The following is a 24,324-nucleotide window of genomic DNA, read 5'->3' as shown; positions in this document are numbered from 1 at the left end:
TATAATAAAGAACCACAAAGATATATGATTTAGTAGGTATTCATTCATTCATTAAACGCATGTACTGAACTCTTGTCGGACATTTTGCTTGAGGATGGGGAGACACAAAGAAACACATGAGAACCCTCTATTATGAAACTCACAAAGAACTGGAGCTCTAAATCTGCCAAGCTGTATTAAAATAACAAAATAGCCATATATCTTATACATGTCATAAAAGAAAATTAGAAACAGCTAAATCTTAGTGGCTCTAGTTAGTTTAAGTAAATAATGAAAAACTGTTAATTAGAAAATGATTAATCTCAGTTTGGTGTACATTGACATTAGTCTAGCTTGAATTACAAAATGTTAATCAGACTTTGAGGGGTAAAGTCTTGCATTTGCCAAGAGAAAATTACATTAGGTATTTTTAGGAGGTACCTAATTTATGCTTAGATACTGACAAACATTTATACCTTAAAGTCAGTTTATGCCATGATCTCCTTGCAGATTGGTGGGTAGGAACCAAGTACATACAGCACCTGATTCAGAGCTAAACCTACAAGCAAATTGGTTTTCTAAATTACAATTTGATTGGGTTCAAAGTATAAGTTGGAAATATAATAAAACAAATCTAAAACATATTAATACAAGTTTTAAGTTAGGCTTTATGCAGTCAATAGTTGTTAAATTTGTCATAGCATTAAACTACATTTTTCCTTAATTAAAATGATTATTCTTATATAGTCTTAGAACTCACTTTGTACTTTTAATTATTTATTTACAAGTTTACAAATGAAGCAGAATAAATATATTTGGATATAGCTTTCCTTTTCAGTGTTTATGATTTGGATTGCCAAGACACAAGATAATACTACTTTTACATGAATATAGTTATATCAATAAAAAAATGAACTGCCCATGTTACTGGAACTTAAAATAATAATTATAAACTTTTATTTTTGATAGATACCAATGTAGACAAATGATATATTTAGAATTTTTTAAAGGGAAATTGTTGATCAAATAATTTTGTCTTAAATTACTGATACGTTCTGTTTTACTTTGTTTTAATTTTGTATGGTTGCTATGCAATGTAGAAATACCTTCCACTAAACACCAACATTTGATTTCCTTGTGCTTTATAATATTTTAAAATATTTATGACCAAGTAGATTAATAGAGTTAATATTACTGTAATTGAGAAAAAGATATTAATATCATTTCATCAGTAATTATTTATTTCATTACTCATGATTCTTTGCTTCCCTTGATGGAAAACCAAACTGACTTAAGCAATAATGGGATATTGCAGCCTTTGAAAACTTAAAATTTCATGTTCAGTTTGACATTTTCATTTGCGTTAAAGCAGAGGCTCAAATAACACCATCAATTGAATCTCTCTCTATATCTCCTGCTTCATAATTCCTCAGAGTGGATTCATTGTCATGTGTGCCTCTCTATCCAATAGCCCTCAGCAACTCCAAATACATAATACTTTTACAGTTAGCTTTTGTGAAGGAAATAAAGATTTTCTGTCTCAGTGATTCCAACCAAGTTCTTTTATTAAGTCTCTTATCTGACTTGGGTTAAGCAACTATACCTTAACCAATGAAAGTGGCAGAGGCTTATAAATCTCTGAATGTCTGTTATTGGCCAAGAAATGTTTACTTACTTTTGCTGCCGTGAGGTAGAGTCAATCTCTTTCAAAACTCTTGAGTCACAAATGATATTAGATTATAATTTCAGCTACATTTGGTAAATAGATACTCAGCATTAATATATACTGCTGCACCTGTGTCAAGGAAAATATGAAATACTTCAGAGATAAGAAAGAAACGAAGGTGTGATAGTGCCGTAAAAGAAAATTTAGACTACCAGGAGAAGAATGATGTCCATTTGACAGGCACAAAATGTCCATTAAACTAACCAATTTTCAATGGACCTAGCCGTCTAAATGAATTTTGTGGGTAGTAGGACTTTGCAGGAATAGGATAGCGGTGCCCCAGATTCTCTGGCTTATTTCTGACAACTCATTTTCTGGATTCAGAGTCCTTTTTCCACCTTTATAATTTTTAACTCAAATTTCTGTGATCATCATGTTTTGCGTCTTTCCCTCCAACTTCCTAATCCTAAACGTGAAAATTGCTGAAATTAGAAATGGAATCAATCATTTATAAATGGATGTTAGAAGCACAGAAACAGGGGCAAAGACTGAGATTTTAATATTGTAGAGAGATAAAACAAGGAACCTGGGAGCAGGTCATTGCAAGAAGCACATCTGAGATATTGAGTGGTTGTGGGATAGAATAAAAAAAGGGCTACCATTTCACAAATTTTCTCATAGTATTTTATGCTATTTTCTTTATCACTTTTATAGTATTCATTATTAATCTATCATATCAATATATAACCTTAAACACATTTTGAAAAACTCCTTCTTCCCCAACACCACCTTGAGAAAAAAGTTTTAACGTAGCAGAGAGACTAATTCTCTCCCTACTCTCAAGTGTTCTCCATAATAAACTGTCTGGAACTAAATTGTCCCTGTCCGTAAAAACTTAAAAATAAAAAAAGAACACAATTTTTCTAGATCCCAGGTTATTTTTAGATTTGGTGCATATAAACTCTACCACATAATAAAGTGAATTAAATTCTCAAACTCAACAAAACACCAGGATTATTTCCCATTGCTAGAATTAATAGCAAATGGTATAGACAGGTGATAATTATTCTGATAAATTTCTTGAGAGTTTGTATGCTTATATTTGTAAAGGGCTATAGACACTTTGCCTTACTGATAATTTTCATGTTTAGCTATATCACAGCGATAGTCTTCATTAGAAGTACACAGATACAATTTCTCTTCCCTATATTGGGAAGGGATTAAATGGAATTTTTATTTTTGTCATTTGAATAATCCCTCTATTTTATTTCTTTTTTTTCCCTGACAGCTAATGCACATACCAGGCAAAAGATCTGTGTCTCTTGATATATTTAATTAATTCCATGGAATTAAATTGTTCAAATTATTTTCTCCAGAAGTCGAGCCCTTAAAACAATAATCAAAAGCAAACGGGGCTTCTGTGTCAGTTAAACTTCAAGAGCTGATATTAAGTGTTTTCCATTTTGACTTGTTTCCATCACTCACTCTGGACTGACCTGCTAAAAGGTAAAGGAAATTATCTAAGTAGCAGCTTAATTTAATGCCTCCTCTCCAAAGCCTCTTTACACTGATAATGGGGTTCTTCTGATCAAATAAAAGTCTCCGTTCAGTTCATGATGTCAACAAGACGAGGCAACATAGATGTTAACTACTCATATTTTGGACAAAGTAAGTTAGGGAAATAAGAAGTACATATCCCTATGTGTTAAACTGAGTTTGTCAGTTGCATACGTAATTCAGTTTTTGAGACAATGAAACAATTCAGACACTACCAAGTTGCTCCTGGAACATTTTCACAAAGAGTTTTTGAATTTGTGCAGTCCACCTCTAAAGTCTTGGTTCACTTTACATCCATAACTCCAAGAATGAAAAATATTCCAGAAGCCTATTGGGTTCTTTCTCTGTTTCCTTTCTTTCAAATTTATCTTTTAACAAATTTCTAAATTTTTGCTAGTTTTGTGCATTGTATAGTAATTGATTTCCCTTTTGAATCTCTGCCCACCTCTTTTGTACCACATAAGTAGGGCATTATTGCTAACCTGTATTTTTAACTGCGATGTTTTATATAGATACAGATATAGATGGAGTTCAGATATAGACATATGCTTAACAATTTAACAGTTGTTTTAAATCAGTGGTGATAATACTAATAAATAAACTGAGGACTTCATATATTTTAAGCAATGCTATATAGTACAGTAGTATTTACATTAAATATAATTATATTATTTTTGGTAATTACTTTCATAATTCTACTTGAATGTAGAATTTAAGCACCTTTCTCTTAAGATTCAATCACTGAATTGATTAATTTACAAACCTCTTAGGATAATTTTCATATTTCACTTACATAGTTTTCGCCACACAATGTATTTGATGGCAAATAAAGATGTTTCCTATGTCACTGCCACCTTAAAATAATACATATAATGCATATAATAAAAATAAGAGATAAAAATTAAAAAAATAAGAATAACTTAAAAAATTCTGCCGTTTTTTTATTGTGAACACCTTGTGGAGGAGTTACAATGGTATGACTGTTAAAATTCACTTGGAGATGGCTTTTGTCATAAAATTTCCTAAATTTCCTAAGTGTCTGCCTTGTTTATTGTGACCATATTTAATTTATCAAAAGTGATGCTATCAGAATTCAAGGGAGAATGAATCTTCTCAGGCTTTAACATATATATGTATGTATGACTACCCACACACACTGTGAGAGAAGTCTCCAAATGGCTGTGAACAGACAGCATGCTCCAGATGTTCATAGTAACCAGACTGTTTTCTACATCTAAAACACCAGTAAATTAGTAATAATAATAATAAAATGATCTTTTGTAAAATGCTATATGGATAGTTCTATTGTACTAGTAGTAATAATCAAATTCTAAAACAAAGTCTAATAAGAGCTGAAGAGTATTAATTGCAAAACGTAAATCTGATTTCAAAGGCTCAAATACTTATCTTCGGTAACTCTAGAAAAGTATATCTTGTTCCTTCTCTTGTTAAAAACTGTTTCAGGCATAGGGGAGAACATACTGATCCAGTTTCCAGAGTAACAAAGAAACTCAGCTGAGCTTAACAGACTTCTAAGATCATGTAGGATGTTAAGTTAAGCTATGTAACTTATAGAACTTTTCTCTAAAATTTAGTCTATAAAATAATATTCTATTTTTACTTTAATCTTCTTTCAACTTTCAATAAAAAAGAACTTAACCAAGCCTAGATTCAAGATTATCTGAATTTCAATGTGTATTTCTACCACTTAATTTTAATTCTCTCCATATGAAAACATATTTTACCAAAAGCACAATCATTATCTTCAGAGTGAATATTAATTGTGAATATATTTAGAATTATATCCAATATTAATTTTTGTTCTAATTTAACAAAATTTATCAGTAATATATAATAGTATTCATAAAAACAATCTTGAAAGTTACCATTTTTCCCAATCAGATAACATTTCATTTTAAATTCCTTTGACTGTTAGAGGGAACATTATTCCTGTGTAGCAGTCAGCTACAGAATCTGCTCTTGCTCTCCATTTCCTGCTCCTGTCCTGACAAATTACTGATTTTCTCAGGGCTCAGTTTGGAAATCTGTTACTGATTGTTTCAGCAGCTCATTCCATAATCCTGTGTTGTTTGAGGATTTCTCATTCTGGCTTGTCTATAAATTCAAACTCATTAACTTTACATCTTCCAAAATGTTTCAAAACTTTTAGACAGCTATTGACATCAGTATTAGAGCTCTCCAGAGAAAACAACAAATTGGTCCCTGACCATCATGGGAAGAAGGGCTTTTGCTACATAATGAGGATGGAAAAAAAAAATATGTTTAGCCCTCACTTAATCCAATGGGGCATCTTACTGTTCTCCCATTTCCAATTTTAACTGTAAATTGGCAAGTGGAGCAACTATGACCTAATAAGGTCATGGTAATAATGGGCTTAGACCACTCAGCATCATAGTAATAATGGGCTTAGACCACTCAGCAATGATTTTTGCTTACCTCACTAAGAAAAAAAACTAGGCAGTTGACGGAATAGCCGAGTCTGAGGGAAATCTAGAATGGATGACAGAACAGAAAGATGCTATCAGGATCAACTGGAGCATCAGGGTATATAATTTATTACGCTAACTCTTCTCATAATTTCCCCCACAATTATAACCAACCAGAACCTGTAGCTGCTGAGGCCAGATGGGTGAAATTAATATGGCAATAGGGAACTGCATTCAAGTAATAACATACAAATTTTACAACTAGTATAGATTTTGGTTTGGGGATTAGGGAGATTGAAACTGGAAAAACTACCTTATTTTATAAATATGGATGGATTGAGGAGGGAGAATCTTGATCTTTCTTTCTGAGCTTTCACATACGTTTAAAAATAAGTATAGATTTTAGGGGAGCTTGGGTGGCTCAGTCAGTAAAGCCTTTGACTCTTGGTTTTGGCTCAGGTCATGATCTCAGGGTCTTGAGATCAAACCCCACGTCGGGCTCCATGCTTAGCCCACAGTCTACTTGAGATTCTTTCCCCCTCCTTTTCCCTCCCCCTCTGCTCCTCCCCCCACTTGCACACTCCCTTTAAAATAAATAAATTAATTAATAAAATCTTTTAAAAAGTAAGTACAGATTTCAGAAAACGTGGATTTATCAATGAAATAGTTCTACAAAAATCAGGAAAAAAGTGTTAATTTAGTCTATTTAATAATATTCAATCACATGTTTCAAAGGGCATTTATTTCCATATTATTGAATAATCAAAAATAACTTTAATAAAGGGGATGAAGACAATATGGCGTGAGAAAATATTTTTAGAATATGCCTGGTGAATTTCAAAGAAGAATACAACTGGTAAGATTAAACTTAAAAATTAATGCATTTAAGGACATGAATAAAATACATGGCTATTTCTTTAAGTGGAATAATCCAAATCTCTGGTTATCTAAATTGTTAAGGTTATGTAGTACATAAGACAACTGAAGAGAAGTTAAAAGTATTCCTTTTAGCCCAGTCAGAAATATACTGGGCTAAGAGGAATATTTTCCTTGCTATCATAAACCTATATTCTTTGCAAGTTTATAAGAGCTATAGTCCGGCAAAGAAAAACTGTCATTTAGAAGCAGTGGTAGTCCTAAGTTACACATTTTTCTCACATTTTCTCAACAACATAATCTGATTTGAGGGCCTGTAAAGGGAAGACTTGAGAGCATACTGGCAGAGAGATTCTATCTTAATACTTTAAATTCAGCCTTTTCAAAGTCTCCCCAGATTTGGTCTTTTGACAATCCAAATTTCAGTGTTCAAGAAGGTTTTTCGTTTGGTTGGTTAATTGGTTTTTGTTTTGTTTTGTTTATATCAGTGAGCAGGAGGAGGTATAGCTACGAATGTGTTTTAGAAAATCTCTGGGAGTCAAGATAAGTGATTTTGTACTTCTTGGCACAGGAATGGGACTCAAACTTAGGAAGATACAAGAGGCTGCTGTTGTTACATGATTGCTATTTTGTACAATGTCCATCTTTGTTGCTCAAATGGAATTCTTTATTGATGCTATGAATAATGATTTTGTTGGAAAAGAATATATCTCCTAGTGGCTATATATAATGGAACAATGGATAGACCACAATTCTACATTTCATTATCTTTCCTATAAGAACTCCAGGATGAGTTATTGAAATGAGAAGATAGAAGGTACAGGAATGCTTTGTTCTAGAAGGATATGATAAATGATTGATTGAATTAAGTGATAAGTAAATGATGTAGCAAAGTATCATTAAAATATTGAGGGCACTTGATGTGATGAGCACTGGGTGTTATATATAAGTGATAAATCACTAAATTCTACTCCTGAAACTAATATTACACTATATGTTAACTAACTAGAATTTAAACAAAAACTTGAAACATAAATAAAAATGAAGTAAAAAAGATTAAGTTCTGGAATCTAATTTAATTTGGTTTGTCCCTCTGGAATAAGCTAAGGCATTTAAAAAAAAATCTGTGGAGTTGCACTAGTTTATTGAGACAGATGTTTTAAGAGCAGCTTCTTAGAGGGAAGCTCATCATTGCATAGAATTTCATTGACAATGTTAGAAATAAAAAGATTTTATTAGAGTTAGTCAAAGTTCTTTATGGGTATGACATATTTTTTTTTTTGCATCAAATAAATTCTATCTTGATTTCTTCCCAAGTAGCAGAGAGTGACCATATCCCTCCTTACCCTGAAGAAGCTTTGAACAATTTCAGTTTCTATAAATTTTCTTTATAAGAAAATGTCAGGAGCTCTTTCTGTTGAGGTGAAAAATAAATATATCCTGTGTAAGTAGTTCAGTGATGGAAGCACCTATAACAATGGAAACTTTTGAATTTTTCTCTTCAGTTATTAATAGCATATGCAAACACTGAAATGCATCAACTATAATAAAGATAATAATATCAAGTTTCTCTTCTCATTAAGATTTGGAAAGTCACCCTAGTCTTCCTTATATTTCCTACAGAAAGGCCCCATGCTTCCTCATGATGTACAACCTTCCTTGCTGCACTAACGATGGACTAGAAGTGTGTTCTTGGTGATATTAGAGTCATGGTTAAAAGGAAGAAAAAGTAGAATTCTATGTCCAAATAAGATGCCATTCAAATATGAAAACAAAGTAAAAGCATATGTACTCAAAAAGAAATATAATTTTTCTCCAAATCTCCTTCACTGTAAGAAGTGCAAAAATCATTTTATATGAAAATGTGAAGGATTGAACAGGAAAAGTATTCTTGAAGGAAAAAATAGAACAAAATTGGAGTATATGATTTTTTTAAGAGACTAAAAGTCTCTTTGTCCTAATGCCTAAATTCATTCACTGATTTATTCATTTAACTAATTTATGTATTTTTTAAGTTTTTATTTAAATTCCCATTAGTTAACATACAGTGTAATATTAGTTTCAAATGTATAATATAGTGATTCAGCACTTCCATATAGCACCCATTGCTCTTCACATCAAGTTCACTCCTTAATCCCCACCCCCTATTTCCCCCATCCTGCACCCACCTCCCCCGTCTTTCTCTCACTGACTTATTTCGCTTAGCATAATACTCCCTAGCTCTATCCTCGTCATTGCAAATGGCAAGATTTCATTCTTTTTTTATAGCTGAGTAATATTCCATCGTGTATGGAATATAATATGGAATATTATAACACTACTTCTTCCATAATTTGGCTATTGGAGATAATTCTGTCATAAACATCTGGTTACCTATAACCCTTTGAATTAGTATTTTTGTATTCTTTGGGTAAATACCTAGTAGTGCAAGTGCTGGATCATAGGGTAGTTCTATTTTTAACTTTTTGAGAAAACTCCATACTGTTTACCACAGTGACTGTACTAGTTGGCATTCCCACCAACAGTGCAAGAGGGTTCCCCTTTCTCCACATCCTCACCAGCACCTGTTGCTTATCATATTGTTAATTTTAGCCATTCTGACAGGTGTGAGGTGATATCTCATTGTCGTTTTGATTTGTATTTCCCTATTGATTGGTGTTGTTGAGCATCTTTTTATGTGTCTGTTGGCCATCTGTATGTCTTTTTTTGAAAAATGTCTATTCATATCTTCTGCCGATTTTTGATTGGGTTATTCATTTTTGGGTATTTAGTTTTCTAAGTTATTTATAGATTTTGGATACTAACCCTTTATCAGATATGTCATTTGCAAATATCTTCTCCCATTCCATAGGCTGCCTTTCAGTTTTGTTCATGGTTTCCTTCACTGTGCAGAAACTTTTTATCTTGATGAAGTCCTAACAATTTATTTTTGCTTTTGTTTCCTTGCCTCAGGAAACATATCTAGTGAGAAATTGCTATGGTTGGTGTCAGAGAGGTCACACTGCCTGTGGTTCTCCTCTAGGATTTTTATGGTTTCCTGTCTCACATTTGGGTCTTTAATTCATTTTGAATTTATTTTTGTGTATGGTATAAGAAAGTGGTCCAGTTTCTTCTTTTGCATGTTGCTGACCAGTTTTCCTAATACCATTTGTTGAAGAGACTGTCTTTTTCCCACTGGATATTCTTCCTGTTTTGTTGAAGATTAATTGACCATATAGCTGTGGGTTCATTTCTGGGTTTTCTATTTGGTTCCATTGATCTATGTGTCTATTTTTGTGCCAGTACCATACTGTCTTGATTAGTACAGCTCTGTACTATAACTTGAAGTCTGGAATTGTGATGCCTCCAGCTTTGCTTTGCTTTTCTTCAAGGTTGCTCTGGCTCTTCGGGGTATTTTGTGGCCCCATGCAAATTTTAGGATTGTTTGTTCTAGCTTTATGAAAAATGTGGGTGGTATTTTCATAGGATTGCATTAAATGTGTAAATTACTTTGGATAGTATGGACATTTTAACAATATTTGTTCTTCCAATCCATGAGCATGGAATATTTTCCCACTTCTATATGATTTAAAGGTTTATTAAAAGCTATAATCATTAAGAGAGTATAATAAGGTTTAAGCATTAAAAACTAGATCAGTGGATCAGAAACAGATTGTTTGCAGATGGACTGAAGTATGTAGTTATTTATTTGAACAAAGTACAAGTCAATTCAGTAGAGGAATAAAAGGAAAAATGACTAGAATGCAGGTTTAAAATGTGTGTATAGTCAATAAGCACATGAAAAAGTTGATAAAATGTATCATTAGGTAAATGCAATAAAAACAAAATAATAATTGGGGTGCCTTGGTGGCTCAGTGGGTTGCATATGACTCTTGGTTTTGGCTCAGGTCATGATCTCAGAGTCTTGAGATCAAGCCTCAAGTTGGGCTCTCTACTCAGCATGGGTCTGCTTGTCCCTCTCCCTCAGCTTCTCCCCCCACATTCACACTCTTTCTTTCATAAATAAATAACAAAATCTTTAAAACAAACAACCAAAAAAACCAAAATAACAATTGCTGGGTGGTAAGGTAGTTGTATTTTTAACTTTCTGAGGAACCTCTATCCTGTTTTCCAGAGTGGCTGGACCAATTTGCATTCCCACCAGCAACTGCACTACTGGATATTTACCCAAAGGATACAAAAATACTGATTTGAAGAGGCACATGCACCCTGATGTTTATAGCAGCATTATCAATAATAGCCAAATTCTTGAAAGAGCCCAAAAGTCCATTGACTAATGAATGGATAAAGAAGATTAGTATATATATATATACACACACAATGATATATGCCATCAGAAAAGAATGAAATCTTGCCATTTGCAATAATGTGGATGGAGCTAGAGTGTATTATGCTAAATGAAATTTGTCAGAGAAAGACAAATACCATATGATTTCACTCATATGTGGAATTTAAGAAACAAAACAGATGAACATAAGGGAAAGGAAAGAAAAAAAAAGAGGGAGGCAAACCATAAGAGACTCTTAACAATAGAGAACAAGCTGAGGGTTGATGGAGGGAGGTGGACGGGGGATGGGCTAAATGGGTGATCAGTGCTAAGGAGGGCACTTGTGATGAGCCCTGAGTGTTATATGTTAAGTGATGAATCACTAAATTCTATTCCTGAAACCAATATTACATTATACGTTAACTAACTAGAATTTAAATAAAAACTTAAAAAAGTAAATAAAAATTACAGTCTTTTAATATACAGATTGGGAGGGCTTAAATAGAAAAAGATTAATAATGTCAAATGTTTTTGTGTATGGGAAACATAGGATATGTTCATTCATTGATGGTGGGTAGTAAAAATGGTACAATCACCTTGGAGAATTAGTTAACAGTTTCCTAGAAAGTTAAATATACACCTGTTTTATGGTTCAGTAATTCAATATCCTACCACTTATTCAAGATAAATGAAAATATATGTACACATACACATGAGTGTATATACCCATGTGCACACACACACACACAAACTCATTCAAGAATGTTCTTAAATTTAGATGACCAAGTATAGATAAATTTCTACATTTAAATACAATGAAGAAATAAAAAGAACAACTGAATCAAAGACAAATTAATTTAAAAATCAATATGCAGATTAAAGGAACTCGAACACAAAAATAGTGGATACTGTATGATTCCACTGGTTATTTATAATAACCAGCCTATGGTGAGGTGGTGGTCTTTGGGTAGGTGAATAGAATTGATTGGAAACTGTCAAAAATAGACTCTTTGTGGTGATTATGTTTCTCAATAACTTGTTTTGGGTTGGTTACAACAGTGTATGAAATTTTCAAATTATATTGAACTGAACATTTAAGATATCTGCATTTCACTATATATAAAACATACTTAAACAATAAAATGTTTAAAAATAAATGGCACTATATCTAAAACTAATGATGTAATGTATGGGGATTAACATAACAATAAAAAATTAAAAAAAAAGTAAATAAAACAAAAAGCATGAAAATAAAAAAAATAAAAATAAAAATAAAAATAAGTGGCAAGTCTTGTTAAGGATGAGTAAAACATGTACCTTAGTAAATACCAGAAAGGCAAACCATAAGAGATTCTTAACCATAGGGAACAAACTGAGGGTTGCTGGAGGGGACATGGGTGGGGGGATGGGGTAATTGGGTGAAGGGCATTAAGGAGGGCACTTGATGTAATGAGCACTGGGTGTTATATGCAACTGGTAAATCACTAAACTCTACCCTGAAACTAATAATATACTATATATTAACTAACTTGAATTTAAATAAATGAAAAATACCGGTTCATATTATAAAGGTGATTATCATCAATGTTATTAAAACACATCTTTCCAAATTTGATAATATGTTCTTCTTACATAGTTCATCTGAGCTGTTGAAGCAAAGCTCTATCAGTTATTGTAGTTTTGTATTATATGATACTGTATATCATGTGAAACCTCAAACCTAGTATTTTCCCATATGCATCTTATTTATGTCTGTACTGGTATTTATTTTTTTATAAACATAAATTCTGCCCCAGGAAGAATTTATATTAGTTAGCTGGACTTGAATTTTCAACAGGATATAATGAGAAAAATCAAACAAACACAAAATCAGTAGAAAATTACACTCCCTTGCAGACTCAGCTATGAATGAAGCATCAAATTTTAGTCTACCAGGTATCTGAGCATTGTTCTGTTAGTTAGTATTGTTACCACAGGTCTTTTCTTTTTAGAAATAATTGGGATAATTAAACAGGTGAGTCATGTCTTACAGCCTAGTACTTTAATTACCCTGAGAATCATTAAATTTCACTCTTCACCCTTCACTATTTTCAGGATACTTTCTCTGACTCTTATCTCTAGATAGAAACCATTGCTTACCTGCCCTCTCAGAGCACCCCTGTGTTACAATTGAATAAATGAAAATTATTTGACTAAGTTCTGTTTGATGGGTGCTTTATGCTGTCAGTTTTGTCTGTTTCAGCTTCTCACTCCTGTATCTATTCTTGAAATTCTTACCAACATATTGTTTCTTGGAATTTAAGTGTGGAAAATAATTGTGCATTTTTGCTTTCTTGACCTTTAAATGTAGATCTTTTTATTTCCACGTTTGGCCAGCTTTCTGACTACCTTCAGTAACCAGCTAGATCTTTTTTATTTCTATTTATTTATGGGTTTTATAAAAATACATGCTTAAAATAGATAATCTGATAGCTGTCTTTATATGAAATATATGTTTTTAATTCCATATAAAATAATGTTTCATCAAATATTATTTTATCTATTGCAAAGAGCACCAAATTCCTAATTAGGATTGACTTTTTGGGGGATTTTCCTTATGCAATTATATGAAAAGCCTGTTCCATTAATTTCCCTATTTTAGAGACAATACTGAGTTATCAATATTACTTGTTTATGTAATTTAATATTGTTAAGTCAGTAATATTTGTAAATATTCTGCATGAGGTCCCCAACTATTAGAATACTTTTATTTAGAATGTAGCTATGCATAATATATGTTTAATTTTAATAAAAATAGAATAAATACATTTAAAATGGTATAGGTTATAATTTAGTACAGGGAAATGGTAGGGAATTTTGATGATTCTTCCAACAGCCTCTTAAGATTAAATTAAATAATGATTTTAGTGTGATATCTACTTTTCAGTAATTCTACATTCCTGCACTCTTGCATAAATAAAAGGAATGGCTCTATCACTGTAACCAAAAATTCATATGGTCTCCAGCACTAAAATAGCACAGACACTATTAGAACTGGGTCAGTGAAAAGTTTACTTTGGGGGCGCCTTGGTGGCTCAGTCGCTAAGCGTCTGCCTTTGGCTCAGGTCATGATCCCAGGGTCCTGGGATTGAGCCCCACATCAGGCTCTCGGCTCAGCGGGAAGCCTGCTTCTCCCTCTCCCACTCCCCCTGCTTGTGTTCCCTCTCTCTCTGTGTCTCTCTCTGTCAAAGAAATAAATAAAATCTTTAAATAAAAAAAAAGTTTGGGGAAAATAAAACAGAAAAATATCACTTTTTTGACTGAAAGTGAAGATGCTGTGTATGTTAGTTTTCTTTGCTTCAAAACGAGTTACAACAAATTCAGTGGCTTAAGACAATATACATATATTTCCTCTCAGTCATGGTGGGTCAGGGATCTGGGCATGACTTGGCTGGATCCTTTGCCTAGATTCTCATAAAGCTATAAGCAATGTGTCATCCAGGGCTGGATTCTCATCAAGGGCTTGACTGGGGAAGGATCTGCTTCTAAACTTTCTTAGGTTGTTATCAGAAAATTAATTTCTTTACAGTTGTAGGACTCATGAAAGCTTGCTTCTTCAAAGCTAAGAATGGAGAGAGGGAGACAGAGAGACAGAGAGATTGATTCAGGCAAGATGGTGCTACACTGTTGTGTAATCACACACATATGATTAAGTATATCTCATCACCTTTGCTGTATTCCATTGGTTGGAAACAAATCACAACTCTCATCTACGTTCAAGAGAATTGGATTGCACAAACATGTGAACACCTGGAGATGGATGCATAGGGGCCACCCTAAGATCTATCTGCATCACTGTGATTACTGTATTTGTGTTTAAACGAGCAGGAGAAAGTAATGTCATCAATGAGGTCCCCAGTTATCAGGGAATATTGTGAGAGTCTTGACCATCATTTAAAACTTAATGATTTTTGAGCCTTGAAAAAGCCTCGTTCACTGCTAATGAGATTTCTCCATTAATTTGTTTAATATACTTGAGGAACTTTGAGTAGGTCCTCTCCTAAATGAGAAAGCAAACCTGAAACAAGGGCCAAAAGATCCATTCTTAAGTGAACCTTTTGGAAATTACTAGGGCTAATAAGTCAAAAACAACAAAAATACCTGCAAGGAGAGTTAAGGGAGAGATAATCTGTCGAGATGAAAGACAGCCACTGTTGAGCATCTCTATGGCAGCAAGTGAAGCAGTTTTGTTTCAGTTTTTCCAAAAAAGGAAGTAGGCACTGGAGGGGATATTGCAGTTATATACCTGCTTGAAATCTATAAATATTGAAGTGGTGTCAAAGCTGATGACTTCTCATTTGTTTACCTTGAGAATATCTCTTCTAAAGAATTGGCCCCTGTGCCAAATATAATATGTAGCCAGAATGCAAAAACACTTGAAATAGGAAGAGAGCCATGGTTTTATTAAAGATATTTTCTCTTCCCTAATTTCCTACATTTTTAAAAATTTCAGTTCACTGCCTATGGGAACCAAGTGGATGAAGGATAGAATAAAATATCTTCTATTTTTGATTTGGCTATTTTACAAGGGCCCTGGGGTCCAGAATGTGAAGCCTCATGTAAGGAACTGTAAAAGAAAAACCATGGAAGCAATTAATCTTTCCCTGGGCTGGTAGGCAGGCTTGTCTAAGGCAAATCAAGCTGTGGCTCATGGCCAAGCCACATTTTAACATTGAAGTAGCTAGGATCAGCAATATCTCACAGCTCTAAAACTGTAATCTTAGCAATATGACATGAGAAGGAGGAAGATATTAAATAAGCACGATAAATAGATGTAACCAGTTTGGGAGAAAAATGGAGATCATGAGTTCTCTCAAGATGAGGCTTTGGTAAATTAAAAATTGATTCATTCGGGGCACCTGGGTGGCTCAATCGTTAAGCGTCTGCCTTTGGCTCAGATCATGATCCCGGGGTCCTGGGATCGAGCCCCACATTGGGCTCCCTGCTCAGCGGGGAGCCTGCTTCTCCCTCTCCCACTCCCCCTGCTTGTGTTCCCTCTCTCACTGTGTCTCTGTCAAGTAAATAAATAAAATCTTAAAAAAAAAAGAAATTGATTCATTCATGTTGCTATTTAGTATGTTCATATATTGTGCTTCTGTAATACTGTGTTTTAAAAATTTCTCAGCTTTAATTCTGAATACTGAAAATATTGAAAGTTAATACCTATATGTACAAAAGCTCTTAGTTTTTTCAGTAATGTCTAAGATTGTAAAGGAGCTCTGAGAACAAAAAACTGTTGCCTTAAAAAACCAGTTTAGATGATTTATAGAAATTTATTATTGTTCAGTTCTAAGTATTTTATAATTTTTATGGTATTTTTTTTATTTTTATTTTTTATTTTATTTTTTTATTTTTTTATTTTTTTTTTAAAAATTTTATTTATTTTTCAACAGAGAGAGAGAGACAGCAAGAGAGGGAACACAAGCAGGGGGAGTGGGAGAGGGAGAAGCAGGCTTCCCGCTGAGCAGGGAGCACGATGCGGGGCTCGATCCCAGGACCCTGGGATCATGACCTGAGCCGAAGGCAGACGCTCAACGACTGAGCCACCCAGGCGCCCCAATTTTTATGGTATTTTTGATCCATGGTTTATTTAGTTTTTTTTCCCAAATATATTTAAGTACATATTTTATTATTCATTTACAACTATGGTTATATATAATTCATCATCCATACAGAAACACTCCTGATTGTATCCTATTATATGTCTCCCCATGGATATGGGATATTGGAAATAAAAAATAGACTGTCTCATTTTACACCAGTGTCTAAGCTTACCAACGTTTAACAAAGATGCATTGTCTTTAGAGATCTGATGAGTATGAGCCTTTCATATTTTTGATATTTGCTTTATGGCTTATGTATTCCATTGGAAAAAATGTTTCAAACATGCTTGAAAAGAACATACATAGTCTGTGTTATAGTTAGTATTCTATACAGTCAGACCAAATGTGTTATTTGTGCTTTTCAAGTATAGTACATCCAAACTATTATTTGTTTGGCTTTTTGTCTGCTTAATTGCTATTTTCTGAGAGAGGTATGTAAATAATTCTGTGAATTTTAACTTTATATTTTATAAGTATGTATTTGCCCTCTCGATCTGTAAAAATTCTCTTAACAATGGAGAGGGTAGCTGGGTGGCTCAGTTGTTTAAGCATCTGGCTCGATTTTGGCTCAGGTCATGATCTCAGGGTTTTGAGATTGAGCCCCAGGTTGACCCCTGCTTCAGATTCTCTCTCTCTCCATCTCCCTCTTTATCTTCCCCACCTCTCTCTCTCTCTTAAAACACACACACAAAACAATGGAGAGTAGTTACATAATACTACTATGGATAGGCCAAATTTCTTTTGGTTTCATATTTGCTATGTATATCCTTTTTGATTATTTTTTTTCTTTCATCTTTGCTGTTTATTTATTTTTTTCCAAAATTTCCCTTCTGAACTGTGGCTGGGTATATAAAAGTTTCCAACTTGATCTATAGTGATTATTAAAAGCAAATGTAATTTAGCATGTTACAAACCAAGTATATGATCTTCTAAAACTCTGCTTCTTCTTCTTTTGAATGACACGTTTAACTTTCTTCTCAGAAGACAACTGTAATTTATCTCATAGTACACATTCAATTTTCACAATATAATTTGCCTCTACCTTCAAAATAGATTCAACTACTTCTCATATTACTGCCCTGCTTCAAACTACCATTCTCCTCTGAATTATATTTTTACTTATTTATTAAGCACATCTTTCATTGAAATCTATGCCTATAAAAAATCTACATAAACTTGAATCCATACATTTTTACCAAAAACAACTAACCAGATCACATATATTTCACTACCCCCACCCAGTCACTAACCACCCAGAATTAACAGTCTGCACAATAGATTAATTGCATCTGTTTACAAAATTTATAAAATTGGAATATAAATTACATATTCATTTAAGTCTCACTTCTGTTCTTCAACATAACATTTGTGAGATTCATATGTTGTTGTGGTGGGCCAGAGTCTCTTTCTCTTTATTGCTCTAGAGTAATCAAATGTATAGATTATACCACAATTAACTGATTTTACTATTCATGGACAAGGGGATTGTTTCTAGTTTTAGTCAAATTAAGCTGCTACGAATATTTTAACCATGAAGTTTCGTACACCTATGAATGCGTTTCTATTGAATATATACCTAGGAGTGGAACTGCTCAGTAATAAAGTTAATTTGTATGTTGGGACCCACAAATGGAGGCCACCCTAGTGGCCCAGCCCACATCACAAATCTAAACCTGTCAGCCTACACTTACAGGAAACACCTGGCACACAGGGAAACCTAACATCCACCAATCACAGTCCTCCAACTCAGCTCTAGCTAGTTTGCCTTACTCTAGAAAATAGGACCTGCTCCCCTTAAAAGGAGACCTCCAGCCTCTTAGCCAATCATTCCATTTCTGTGTTGCCTCTGCTAATGCTCTTTAAAACTTGCTCTTGCCCCACGTCACCTAGGAAGAGTGCTCCGCAGCTTGTGAGGCACTGTACTCCCCTAATCCATGGACTATTTTTTCTTAAAATTGTTTTAGTTTTGCCATTTGACAGTTTTGGCGATGAGATGGGAAGACAGCTGCTGAAGATTCTGGGGATGGCTCCCAGATGCAGGTGAAAATACCCACTGAGGCCTTTGGTTCTCTGCCTCTCGGGCTGCTCTCCAGGATCTCTGCTAAGCTTCCTTCAGACTGAGCTCTGCTTATTTTGCCTTCTGAGCTCTTTGAGTTTGTTTGTCCCAATCTTTCAGGATGGAAAATTGGGGTGTGAGAGACTCCAGATTTCTCACAATGAGACTTAGGGGGCCAAAACATTTGGGTTTGTGGCTGACTCATCTATGAGGTAAGCACCTTTGGGAAGTTCTGACAGGTCTCAGAAACTGCACAGGTAGCCAGAAACAGTAAGTCTGGTTGAATTAGGAAGGATTATTTTAACAAGGGGGGAAAAAAAAAAGGTGCCTCTCAATCTAAAGAAAGCAACATGATAGTCATTATGGGATTCACAAAGCCTCCAAGTAAGTCCACAGCATAAACCACTGGGGTACTTGGGGAAATCAATTAAGATAAGAAATTCAGACTTTTTTGACGAATGACATATCAAAATCTAACTAGGCACAAGTCAGACTATTAAAAGCCATTAGGGCATCTGCCAGTATAAATAAACTTCATGAAAGGAATAATAGATCTATTGCTAATGGGAATCTTAAAAGCCAAAGCCGTGAAATTGGTGGGCATGTGTCTAGCACTTAAAAGCTGTTAGAGTACTTGCCATCTACCTTAAAATTCCTGTGCTAGGGTAAGTTGGCCAAGGAATAGGTTAGATTGATACTAGGTCACCAGTCAACCTCAAGAAAATGTCTATGCAATGAGGTACATTGTCAAATCCCCAATCCAGCAGCACATACTTCCTGGGTATTAATCTGTCTCTGAGATACCCGAGGCTTAGCCGAAGATAGGAGATACTCAAGTTTCAAAGAGTTACTTCTGCCACCTTTCAGTACACTTACTTATTTTACGTTAAGAACTGAGGTCCTAGAAGCTGTAGATACGTACAAAAATGGCAAAATCTTACGAAGACATTAAGGCATGTTTTTAGAGTTATCAATATTAAATGTAATGCAGATACAACTAGTACTCTACCTAGATTTACTGAAAGTCAGATAAACGCAGGTTATAGAATTTGTCAGCAGGAGAGATAACTTACGGTGATTAAGCTGTTTAATGTCTCATGCAATTTTCATGAGTAATTTAAACATAATTGTTAAGAACAAGTAAATTAAACAGATTTAAAGTTTATATATGAACTTTTTCAACAATAATTATATTTTATGATATATCTACTTAAAAAGAGTTTCCAAAATCCTTTTGGTAACTTGAAAGCTAAAGCTATAATGAGATAGTTGAATGATGGGTATCTATTGACTATGTAGATCATTTCTAACTAAGATAAAATACTGAAACATCAATTACTGAACATAGGTTTATCTGCTTTTGGCTTACTTTTACAGAGGAACTAAAGCTAATTGGGCCTATTAGTAAACATACTTTGTGCCACACTGAAAAATTTACTATGAGGAAGAAAATACTTCTGGGAATTAGGAAAGTATTTATAAATTTGCCAATTCACAGAATGCTGGTATAAAATTTCTCAATTTACTTTGTAGTTTTTACTAGGAATTAAGGATTCTAAGGGTTAAGAATTTTAATCAATAAATAATTAAATCAAAACTATTTAGAAATAATAGGACTGTAAAGAAACAATTGTGTAAAGAAAAGTAAAGGGAAGCCGAATCACCATTTGTTCCAGAATGAGAAAGAGAAAAAACATAAAAATCTGAATGAATACAAAAAACTTGTGGAAGGATTGTGGAAAAAGAATCTTGAGAAAGTAATTTTATGTGTAGTTAAACTGGCTAAGATTGGAATGGATTTATTTGATTTTTTAATGAGTTTTAATATCAAAAGTAGAGTGGTACACGGTTAGGTTTTTTTCTCTGTTAAAAGGATAGTCTTCTTGAATTACTACTCTGCTCTTAATGAGAGATTATGAAAGTTTTTTTTTAACTTTTTGGGCAATCTACCTGGAAAACAAAAATTCGGGGACTTAACAATCGACTGTTCTTCATGTTGTTTTTGTCAGGTTTTTGATTGCTTAAGAAAACCCAGTCTTCTCAATATTAAAAGAGCTATGTCCACAACTATGTTATCTTCTGTATTTGCCTTTAAAATCTTCTGTTGTAACTTTAAATAGATAGGGGGGAAAAACGGATGTCCTAAAACAGTTTCAACTTTTTTGGAACACGTTTACCACTGGTGATCCGTGAAATGGTGTTTTGAATAGAACAGCTATTAATAAGTATTTGTTGCATAAAAACAGTGACCAATTATAGAACACAATGGGACACTACTAACGGTATATGTGTTATAAAAATTTAGAGATAAAATCCACATAGATTTCTATCCAAAACTCATTTGTGAACTTCCAATAACTTAACTACATACCTCACTTAATCTGCCATACCAGGGGAAATGAAAATATATTTCATCTATAAATCCTGCCTGTGGTAGAAACAATTTAAAATGGAATATACGGAGAGAATAATTCCTGATTTGACTGATGTTAAAAGATCTGAAACGTATTTCACTCTCAAGATGCATTGACCATCCTCTCAGATTCCTCTTTAATGGAAAATAAAAACTTTTAGAGAGGATAAAAACCTCACATTCCTTGATGAGACATGCATATATACATACATATGAAATGTGAGGCATATGAAAAAATGAGTTGTGAGAAAAATGAAAACTGTATATGTAGTATATATTTATATATATTATGTGTATGCCCGCATGTGTGTGTGTGTGTGTGCGCAAACACAACTTTGGACTCCAAAAGTGTAATGGCAGAAATGAATGAAATTAGATAATGAAATCAGCATCTTTCTGGATTAGACCAGTTCTGAATTGGAAACCCTTGTGAGGTACAAGAACCATTTCTTGAATACTGCCTTATCCTCAATAAATTGTCTTGTTCACAAAAATTAACTGATCATGTATATGCAGGTCTAGTTCTAGAATTCATAATGTCCTATTGCTATGTTTCCCTACCCTAACATGAATACCACACTTTATTGACCTCTGTACCTCTTTGTAAGCCTTGAAATCAGACAATGGGCATCTTCCATCTTTTTTCTGTTCTCTTTTTTTATGTATCTCTTCATTCTTGCTGGGGATTAATTTTATGAATCTTTAACAATTAACTTTGAATTTGTTAATTTTCATTATTTGCCTTCTTTGCCATTGATTTCTCTTCTATTTAATATGTCACTTCTCCTACTTATTTTGGGTTTAATTTCCTGTTCCTTTTTTAGTATCTTACGGTCAAAGGTTGAAAGGTTAGAATTACATTTAGTTTGGAAGAGATTTATGCTACTTCTAAGCACACCTGGATATCTCGCTTTGATTTGGTCAGGATAAGGATTAACTAACCATCTAACAAATAAGCTTGAATATTCTGGTAAAGTCTAAAGCTTTCCTGTTGAAAGTCTAAAACTTTTCTGGGTCAGTTTGTTTGATGATGACTTTCACCTGGTCTGTTTTTTCAGTTTGGCTTGACTGTATAACCAGAGAGGCATAGAAAGACCCTGCTGGAAAAGTGTGTGTTAAGCTCTTCCAAAACGGGTATTCATCCACAAATTAAGACAGTTTAAACATGAGATGAAATGCCTCATATATGAATAATAATTTAAGAGTACATGTTTCTCTGACTATTGCTCTATCTGACATGATCACTAGAAATATAGATGTTCTCTCTTGTAATTTCCACTTTCTTCATTGTGATTCTTTTCATTTAAATGAAAAATGATTTTTATAATATCTTGCATACATTTTCTTTTTTGGAAAAAAAAAATCTGGGTTTGACCTCCTAGCAATATCTGGAAATGTGTATTTTCCTGTAGGTTTCTTATCTTAAAAAATTTTGCAGGATTTAAATATGCTCACATTTGATCCTAAACATTTTTCAAGAGTAAAAATTACTATAAATGAATTTAAAAATTATTTTTAAATGTTATTATAAACCAATCTTCTGTTTGTAAAATATGCCAATTCCAAATCTGGATTATTTTGTTTTATTTTGTTTTTACCCCAGAAATCTATTGTGTTAATAGTAAAATAAGTATGACTTAATTAGGATGCTGAAGAATTGTACAAGTTGAAAATACTTTACGTATTCTTAACACAGGATGAGGATACTCCAAGCTTTCATTAAAGTATATTTTTGTTCTGTTCCTTTGGTAGGTCTGTGGGCTAAAGGAAGTTAATGAAGACAGGCTACCACTGTATTTCATCTTCAAAACTTTTAGATTTGCTCTTCTCTCTGAGTCTCATGAACAGGTAAGACAATGAGCAACCTTTCATTCTAATCTCAGAGAAGAAATAGATGCTGTTTCCAAAGTCTACTTCAAGTACAGTCCTTTGAAGTCTTTGCAAGCACCCTTATAAGTACCTGACCTTCAGATCAAAAGATTAAAGGAAAAAAAATAAAAGCAAAGAAGCTCCCTTTTTTTCCTCTTCATATTCTGTGGAAATGATATTGCTTGTTTGAGGCCAAAATGTGTCTTCTTTTTTCCTCTGTCTTTCTTTTCTTTAATTTTTTTTAATTTTGTACAGATCAATTTAGGAACTATTTATATACGTGACCTCCTCTTTGCCATGGTCATGCTTTATGCTAGGGATACAAAAGTGCATAAAGCATGATTATTAATTTTATTTTTCAAGGATATGGTGATTACTGTTTGAGAGGTTATATGTAGTCGTGGTTAAATACATAGTCACGTTATAAGACAGAACCAAGTTTGAATCTAAGTTTGATCTCAAATTTATTAACTTATTACCTGTGGTACTTTAAGCATTTATATTTTAGAGCATCAATTTTCTCTATTTTAAAAGAAGATAATACTTTCACTGAAAGATTATGCTAACAGTTGAATCACATAATGAAGAAGAATTAGAAGAAGTGTTTGGAGAATGCTTGGCACATAGTAAGTGGTCACTAAGAGGAAGAGATTTAAATATCCTGTTCTTCATCATTGTTATCATCAGCACCATCATTAATTTCTCAATATTCTAGTACACAGCAGTCTGTCTGTAACTGTTATTTTGGAATTTGGGCTCCGTATTGGTTGTGAGATATATTTGTCACTAATAGTGTAACTGTTTGATTACCTTAGCCGAAAATGTTATAGGTAGATACACATCTGGTTTGATCAATTTAATATTTTCAAAAGAAATAATTAAAGATACTATTCACATAGTAGAAAGTGACTATCATTTTTGGCTTCTGTTTTTACATTTGGTCTGTGATAACTTTCAAGACTTCTGTTTCCCTTTCTGCCTTTCTTTTTCTCAGATTAGGGTATTTTCCTACTTGTTAATAACTTAAAGCTGAGGGTACTAGGAGAATATTTTAAATGAATATCAAAAATCTCTGACTGAAAAGCCCTAAGTCAGAAGGTCCCATCTACTGTATTAGTAAATGTTCTGTCTTCACCCTTAAAATAAATAGGACTATCCTCAGGTCAGTTACAGTCTTTTTATGGAGAAACACAGAGGAGGTGAATACATACATGGAATGGTACCAACTCTGTTTGCTATTGAAGGAAGTGACTGTCTTTCTTAATCTTTTTTCTTTTTTTTTCTAAATTTAAGGTTGGGTCATATTGTTGATATTTGGAGCTTTTATGTAAAATCAGGCTTCCACCATTCCTGCCAGCATTCCTTAAGGCATTTTAATTGATATTTTTATTTATTTATTTTTTATTATTATTTTATGCTAATCACCATATATTACATCATTAGTTTTTGAAGTAGTGTTCCCTGATTCATTGTTTGCGTATAACACCCAGTGCTCCATGCAGTACGTGCCCTCTTTAATACCCATCACCAGGCTAACCCATCCTCCTACCCC

The 24,324-nt window shown here is 33.4% G+C and overlaps 1 long non-coding RNA gene across 3 annotated transcripts in view; it reads left to right on the top strand.

The window, feature by feature from the left end:
* The window catches only part of LOC144380151 (uncharacterized), a 691,469-nt gene that overhangs the window by 596,122 nt on the left and 71,023 nt on the right, over nucleotides 1–24,324 (top strand). For all 3 annotated transcript variants that reach the window (XR_013443970.1, XR_013443972.1, XR_013443971.1), the window contains exon 4: nucleotides 22,656–22,751. This is a non-coding gene — a long non-coding RNA (uncharacterized LOC144380151). The remainder of the gene's footprint in view (nucleotides 1–22,655; nucleotides 22,752–24,324) is intronic.

Source organism: Halichoerus grypus, chromosome 14 (genome assembly GCF_964656455.1).
Source record: "Halichoerus grypus chromosome 14, mHalGry1.hap1.1, whole genome shotgun sequence".
Classification (NCBI taxonomy): domain Eukaryota; kingdom Metazoa; phylum Chordata; class Mammalia; order Carnivora; family Phocidae; genus Halichoerus; species Halichoerus grypus.
Note: the sequence above shows the minus strand (reverse complement) of the source record. Positions and strands in the feature narration are given on the sequence as shown.